The sequence below is a fragment of the Nerophis lumbriciformis genome, linkage group LG19 (assembly GCF_033978685.3).
Source record: "Nerophis lumbriciformis linkage group LG19, RoL_Nlum_v2.1, whole genome shotgun sequence".
Lineage (NCBI taxonomy): Eukaryota > Metazoa > Chordata > Actinopteri > Syngnathiformes > Syngnathidae > Nerophis > Nerophis lumbriciformis.
This window is the reverse complement of record NC_084566.2, coordinates 32,088,317-32,095,665: the sequence shown is the minus strand read 5'-3', so window position 1 is coordinate 32,095,665 and position 7,349 is coordinate 32,088,317.

Here is a 7,349-nt window from a genome sequence, read left to right as displayed (position 1 = left end):
TGTGCTGGGGGCCTTGCGATTTCACCCTGTCCCCGCTTCGTCTGCGCGTTGTCATCTTATCTTCGTTGAGGTCCTTGAAGTCTCTGCTTCGTCTGCGTGCTGTCATCTTATCTTCGTTGTGGTCGTTGAAGTCCTTGGCTGTTAGCAGGCTAAAACAAAGATAACATCTGTGGCTGAGGCCCCTCAGACAATAAGTTTTGTCCTTGCATAGATTAGAAAAGTCTAACTTGAGCACAATAGCTAATAACTAAAGCAACAGACTTTAAGCATACTAAAGTTAGTGTGATAATATGTACATAATTATTCTAACATGTAGGGACAACAGTTCTTGTTTATGATGGGACAGAACCCTTGCTAAAACATATAATGGTGTGAATGGTGTTTTCAATGTCAGGCAAATGACAGCTACACAGAAAAATACACATTGCAAAGCACTTAGACTTAGACTTAGACTTCCTTTATTGTCATTCAAATTTGAACTTAAAGGCCTACTGAAACCCACTACTACCGACCACGCAGTCTGATAGTTTATATATCAATGATGAAATCTTAACATTGCAGATGCTTTAGGTGTCATGTCTTTTGATCATGTTTTGTTTGGCTATTTTCTGTTGGTTTTTGGACTTTTTTAGTTCCTGTTTTTACTCCCTTGCTTTGTCACCATGACAACTCATTTGTTTCACCTGATTCAATTTGGACTCACGCACCTGTGTTAATCTTGTCACTATTATTTAAGCCTCTTGTTGCCAGGTATTCAGCCTGGCAACATTACCCCTGCTACCCCTGTTACTCCAATTATTACGCGTTCCATGCCATAGTTCCATGCTCTCTCCATGCTTGACCGAGTAAGTTTTGTTTATTCGTGTCACAGTAAGTGTTTTCGTTTTTATGTCCATAGTTTTGCCTTTGTGCTAGTTTTTGTTTTCATAGCCAAGTTTGTTCTCCGCCTTTTGTTTACACTTTTTATTGTAGAAATTAAATCATGTCTTTACCTGCAAGCCTTGTCCGGTCCAGTCGCTTTGCACCACGGGAAAACAACCCACGCAGGAAAATGCTCCATAGTCCAAGCAGTGACAGAAGGAAGACGTATTGGTTCCTCCTCGAATAACCAACTTTTTGCAGTCATTGCAAATTGCCAGTTTTTTTGTCCATCAGACACACTTTAATATAATCCCAAACTATAGACATGGTGTCGTTAGTCACCGAGCGAGCTCGCTTGTTAGCCACGGCTACAGCACCGGCAACAACACACTCTTGTTGTGTGGGAGAGGGGAGGGGCTGCTGACTTGGAGACGCAACTGCTCTGTATTTACCGCTCCGTGCAGCAGTGTTTTAAAAAAAGTAATTAATTTTATTTTTTGAAACTGATACCGATAATTTCCGATATTCCATTTTAAAGCATTTATCGGCGGATAATATCGGCCTGCCGATATTATCGGCCGATAAATACAAATTGCCAGTTTTTTATCCATCATACACACTTTAAAATAATCCCAAAACATAGACATGGTGTCGTTAGTCACCGAGTGAGCTCGCTTGTTAGCCACGGCTACAGCACCGGCAACAACACACTCTTGTTGTGTGGGAGAGGGGAGAGGGGAGAGGGGAGGGGCTGGTGACTTGGAGACGCAACTGCTCTGTACTTACCGCTCCGTACAGCGGCGTTTTAAAAAAAGTCATTAATTTTATTTTTTGAAACTGATAACGATAATTTCCTGTATTCCATTTTAAAGCATTTATCGGCCGATAATATCGGCCTGCCGATATTATCGGCCGATAAATACAAATTGCCAGTTTTTTATCCATCATACACACTTTAAAATAATCCCAAACCATAGACATGGTGTCGTTAGTCACCGAGCGAGCTCGCTTGTTAGCCATGGCTACAGCACCGGCAACAACACACTCTTGTTGTGTGGGAGAGGGGAGAGGGGACGGGCTGCTGACTTGGAGGCGCAACTGCTCTGTACTTACCGCTCCGTACAGCGGCGTTTTAAACAAAGTAATTAATTTTATTTTTTGAAACTGATACTGATAATTTCCGATATTCCATTTTAAAGCATTTATTGGCCGATAATATTGGCCTGCCGATATTATCGGCCGATAAATACAAATTGCCAGTTTTTTATCCATCATACACACTTTAAAATAATCCCAAACCATAGACATGGTGTCGTTAGTCACCGAGCGAGCTCGCTTGCTAGCCACGGCTACAGCACCGGCAACAACACACTCTTGTTGTGTGGGAGAGGGGAGAGGGGACGGGCTGCTGACTTGGAGGCGCAACTGCTCTGTACTTACCGCTCCGTACAGCGGCGTTTTAAAAAAAGTAATTAATTTTATTTTTTGAAACTGATACCGATAATTTCCGATATTCCATTTTAAAGCATTTATCGGCCGATAATATCGGCCTGCCGATATTATCGGCCGATAAATACAAATTGTCAGTTTTTTATCCATCATACTGTCATGTCTGTGTGATCATGTTTTTGTTTTGGTCATGTTCGGTTTTGTTTTTGGACTTTTTGTGCACTTTTGTTTTGTCACCATAGCAACCATTAGTTTTCACCTGTCACGTCACGCACCTGTTTCACGTTTTGAGTCACGCACCTGTTTTCGTTAATCATGTCTATAGTATTTAAGTTCATTGTTTTCAGTTTGTCGTTCTGACGACATCTGTCAGGACTTGGACTATGGCTTGGTCTGTTCTCCCGAGGTGCAAGTGAATTGGACCAGATGTGGCGTGAAGGTAAATACATGATTTATTTAAACACTATAACTACAAAGAAAAGGATCAAACAAAAGGCGCGCACAGGGGCGGAGGTACAAAACTAGACTATAAACACAGAACTTGCACATTGGCCGAAACTATGAACAATTAAACAAAACTTGCAAACTATGGCATGAATAAAGAAAACTTACTTGGATGAAAAAACGGCATGAAAAAAGCGCAGCAAGGGTCATAAGGGTGTGTGGAGAGTATAAATGCGGGATGTCGTCAGAACGACAAACTGAAAACAATGAACTTAAATACTATAGACATGATTAACGAAAACAGGTGCGTGACTCAAAACGTGAAACAGGTGCGTGACGTGACAGGTGAAAACTAATGGTTGCTATGGTGACAAAACAAAAGTGCACAAAAAGTCCAAAAACAAAACCGAACATGACCAAAACAAAAACATGATCACACAGACATGACACATACACACTTTAAAATAATCCCAAACCATAGACATGGTGTCGTTAGTCACGGAGCGAGCTCGCTTGTTAGCCACAGCTACAGCACCGGCAACAACACACTCTTGTTGTGTGGGAGAGGAGAGAGGGGAGGGGCTGCTGATTTGGAGACGCAACTGCTCTGTACTTACCGCTCCGTACAGCGACGTTTTAAATAAAGTCATTAATTTTATTTTTTGAAACTGATACCGATAATTTCCGATATTCCATTTTAAAGCATTTATCGGACATCTCTAGTGTAGATATTGTTACATTGTCAGTAGCACTAGCCATAAATACATTACATTTTTTTTACAACTAATACATGCAACCCGTATCGGCCAATCTCACTCATGGATGATCGGTATGTGAATCTGCAGTGTAATACCCTGATTGAAACAGTTTCAGCATATTTAAAAAAAAAAAATGCCTTCAACCAGTAAAAAGAAGAGTGGGCAACAAATGGCCCCTGGACACACTTTGGGCACCTGTGTTCTACTGCCTTCAAAGAACACACAGCAGGGCCACCACATGACCCTCTTGGCAGCGCTCTGCACTCCACCACGCTGTTGAAGGCCTTTGAACTTGGTTTGGAGGGGAGAAAAATGATGAAACATCTATTAATATTTATGCTAAACTCTAAACAGAAAGTGAATCATTTGCAGGGCTCCCCGCGAGAGGACATGTAAAAGCTTTTTTATTTGTTGTTTATCCATATCAGCGCTACACCGTGTGTTGCACTACGTTCATAGCAGACATTTGACTTGGTGTGTGCTACATTCTAGAGGCGCATCAATCAGCAGCAATAAAACTTTCCAAGTATGTTTTAGCGACACAATCTCTCTGCTGCTGGCTGCTTCTAGAACAAGTCACCTGATGCCTTAAAGATTGTCAGGAGGAAATAGTCTGTAAAGTGGAAAGGTCTCACACTGTGAGTTGTTTTAGCACACCGATGAAACTAAAGTGCAGATGAGATTGAATGCAATTTAAAAAAAATAAAATTAAGTTGATATAAAACAGCATTGGACACGATAGGCTTTATTGATCCTGCTCGGGGAAAATCGAAACCGAGTCTCAGCAGGACAAAAGATGCATAAATAAGAAATAAGTGCCTTGCATTCGGAATACCCATCCTCCCTCGTTTATCGCGGCTAATGGCGATTAAGAACATTCAAACGCTTAATTATTGAATCAGAAATATTGAAATTCAATGATTTGGTGCATTTGCTAGGGCATCATTGCAAATGAGAGGCTGGTCTTATTTAATCTTTCCAGGTAAAATACTGTAAAGGTTAGAATAGAACAACTTTTTTTTTAAACAGCCAAAATTAAGCACAAAGTAAACTATAGCTTGCTACCCAAGAATGTACAACAATTCTTTTCAACAAAGAAGGCGTATTTTGTATAAAATATAACCAAAAAAATTTGCATGCACACTTAAGACTTTTAAAATATCAGTATGTGGATTTAAATTACCGTATTTTTCGGACTATAAGTCGCAGTTTTTTTTCATAGTGCGACTTATATATGTTTTTTTCCTTTTTTATTATGCATTTTCGGCAGGTGCGACTTATACTCCGGTGCGACTTATACTCCGAAAAATACGGTAAGTAATAGATTAAGCAAAGAAGTCAAACAATGAACTAGTGTTGTCCCGATACCAATATTTTGGTACCGGTGCCAACATTATTTCGATTCTTTTTGGTACTTTTCGATACTTTTCTAAATAAATGGGACCACAAAAAATGGCATTATTGGCTTTATTTTAACAAAACATCTTACAGTACATTAAACATATGTTTCTTATTGCAAGTTTGTCCTTAAATAAAATAGTGAACATACAAGACAACTTGTCTTTTAGTAGTAAGTAAGCAAACAAAGACTCCTAATTTAGCTGCTGTGTCCTTTTCAATTCTATTATTTTGTCAAAAATTATTAAGGACAACTGGTAAAAAATTAATTATTAATCTACTTGTTCATTTACTGTTAATATCTATTTACTTTCTCTTTTAACATGTTCTATCGACACTTCTGTTAAAATGTAATAATCACTTATTCTTCTGTTGTTTGGATACTTTACATTAGTTTTGGATCATACCACACATTTGGGCATCAATCCGATACCAAGTCGTTACAGGATCATACACTGGTCATATTCAAAGTCCTCATGTGTCCAGGGACATATTTCCTGAGTTTATAAACATAATATAAATTTTGTTTAAATTAAAGAAGCTGTTGTGATGCCCAAAAATATTGACGGTACTTTTCAGAGGTGGTATAGTACCGAATATGATTCATTAGTATCGCGGTACTATACTAATACCGGTATACCGTACAACCCTACAATGTACTGATATGATCTACTTATCAGTACATATAAACTGTTCAAACTCAAAGTGTTTATAAAGTACAAGGAAGAATAATCCTGATAAACATCTTGAACCTTATGAAAAATTTGAAAATCTTATTCATCTCATTATGTGAACCATAACTTACCTTACTATTTATTCATGAGAACCTTATTTGTTTATTTATTTACCATATTTTTCGGACTATAAGTCGCAGTTTTTTTCATAGTGCGACATAGTACGGGGGTGCGACTTATACTCAGGAGCGACGTATGTGTGAAATTATTAACACATTACCGTAAAATATCAAACAATATTATTTATCTCATTCACGTAAGAGACTAGACGTATAAGATTTCATGGGATTTAGCGATTAGTAGTGACAGATTGTTTGGTAAACATATAGCATGTTCTATATGTTATAGTTATTTGAATGACTCTTACCATAATATGTTACGTTAACATACCAGGCACGTTCTCAGTTGGTTATTTACAGTGTTGGGACTAAGCGTTACAAAGTAACGCGTTACTGTAACGCCGTTACTATCGGCGGTAACTAGTAATCTAACGCGTTATTTTTTATATTCAGTAACTCCGTTACCGTTACTACATGATGCGTTACTGCGTTATTTTGCGTTATTTTTTATGTAGTATCGGCTAGAAACTGAGAAGATCTGAGTGTTGCAGCGCTGCTGAAGAGGCGACAAAAAAGAGGCGCGCCGCGCGCTGTCTGTGTGTACGTGTGTGTGTGTGTGTGTGAGTGTGTGTGTGTGGGAGGGGGCGTGTCTGTGTCTACTATCAAGACGTCATGGCGAACCCCGAAGCCGAGTTTCTTAAAATGGAGATATTTTCAGTACGTTTCTTTTATCGACCACAAAGAAAAGAACATTTTAGTTGAATGTAAGTTTCAAATATGCTGAAACAGCGACAAAAACAACATGCTTCGACGAAGCTAGTAAAGAGACACACACTTCACCTCCAACAGCGGCTGGATTTTAATGAGGCACTGCACACTGAAGGTACACACACTCTGTCAATTCTCTTATATACTCTTTCATTTTAGACTTTTAGAGTGTTTGATTATCACATCACTCTAAATGTTTAGACTATAAAGTTCACAAACCTAAAGAGGGATACTAGTGGGCCAGGCTAATATTTCCTTTTCTCTAAACTAAGTGGGGAAATGTGTAGAGTGTTCTGGGCTTCAGACATGATTTTATTTCAGAATTCCTTGAGAAAACGCCTGGTTAGGCTTTATGTATGTAGTGTGTGCCTTTCTTGTTTTACAGCTATATTGTTATTATGCTGTTTGTTACTTATGTATGTTAAGTTGCAGCTATTTAAAATAGTTTTGTCAATTTGTTCTGGTCTGAAACAAATTGGCCCTTTAAAACATATCTTTGTCTTTGTGTGTTGTATGTCGACCACATGGCTTAGCAGAGTTCAGTGATGCAAATGCATGTCAAGTTGATCAACGGATTGTATTATTCTCCAGTGCAATAACAGTACTAAAATGAAGGCTAAAAGGGCATTAAATGGGGCCTTAAAAAAATAAAAAAATAAATATATAAGTAACTAAATAGTTACTTTTCACAGTAACACATTACTTTTTGGTTTAAGTAACTGAGTTAGTAACTGAGTTACTTTTGAAATAAAGTAACTAGTAACTGTAACTAGTTACTGGTTTTCAGTAACTAACCCAACACTGGTTATTTATGCCTCATATAACGTACACTTATTCAGCCTGTTGTTCACTATTCTTTTATTATTTTAAATTGCCTT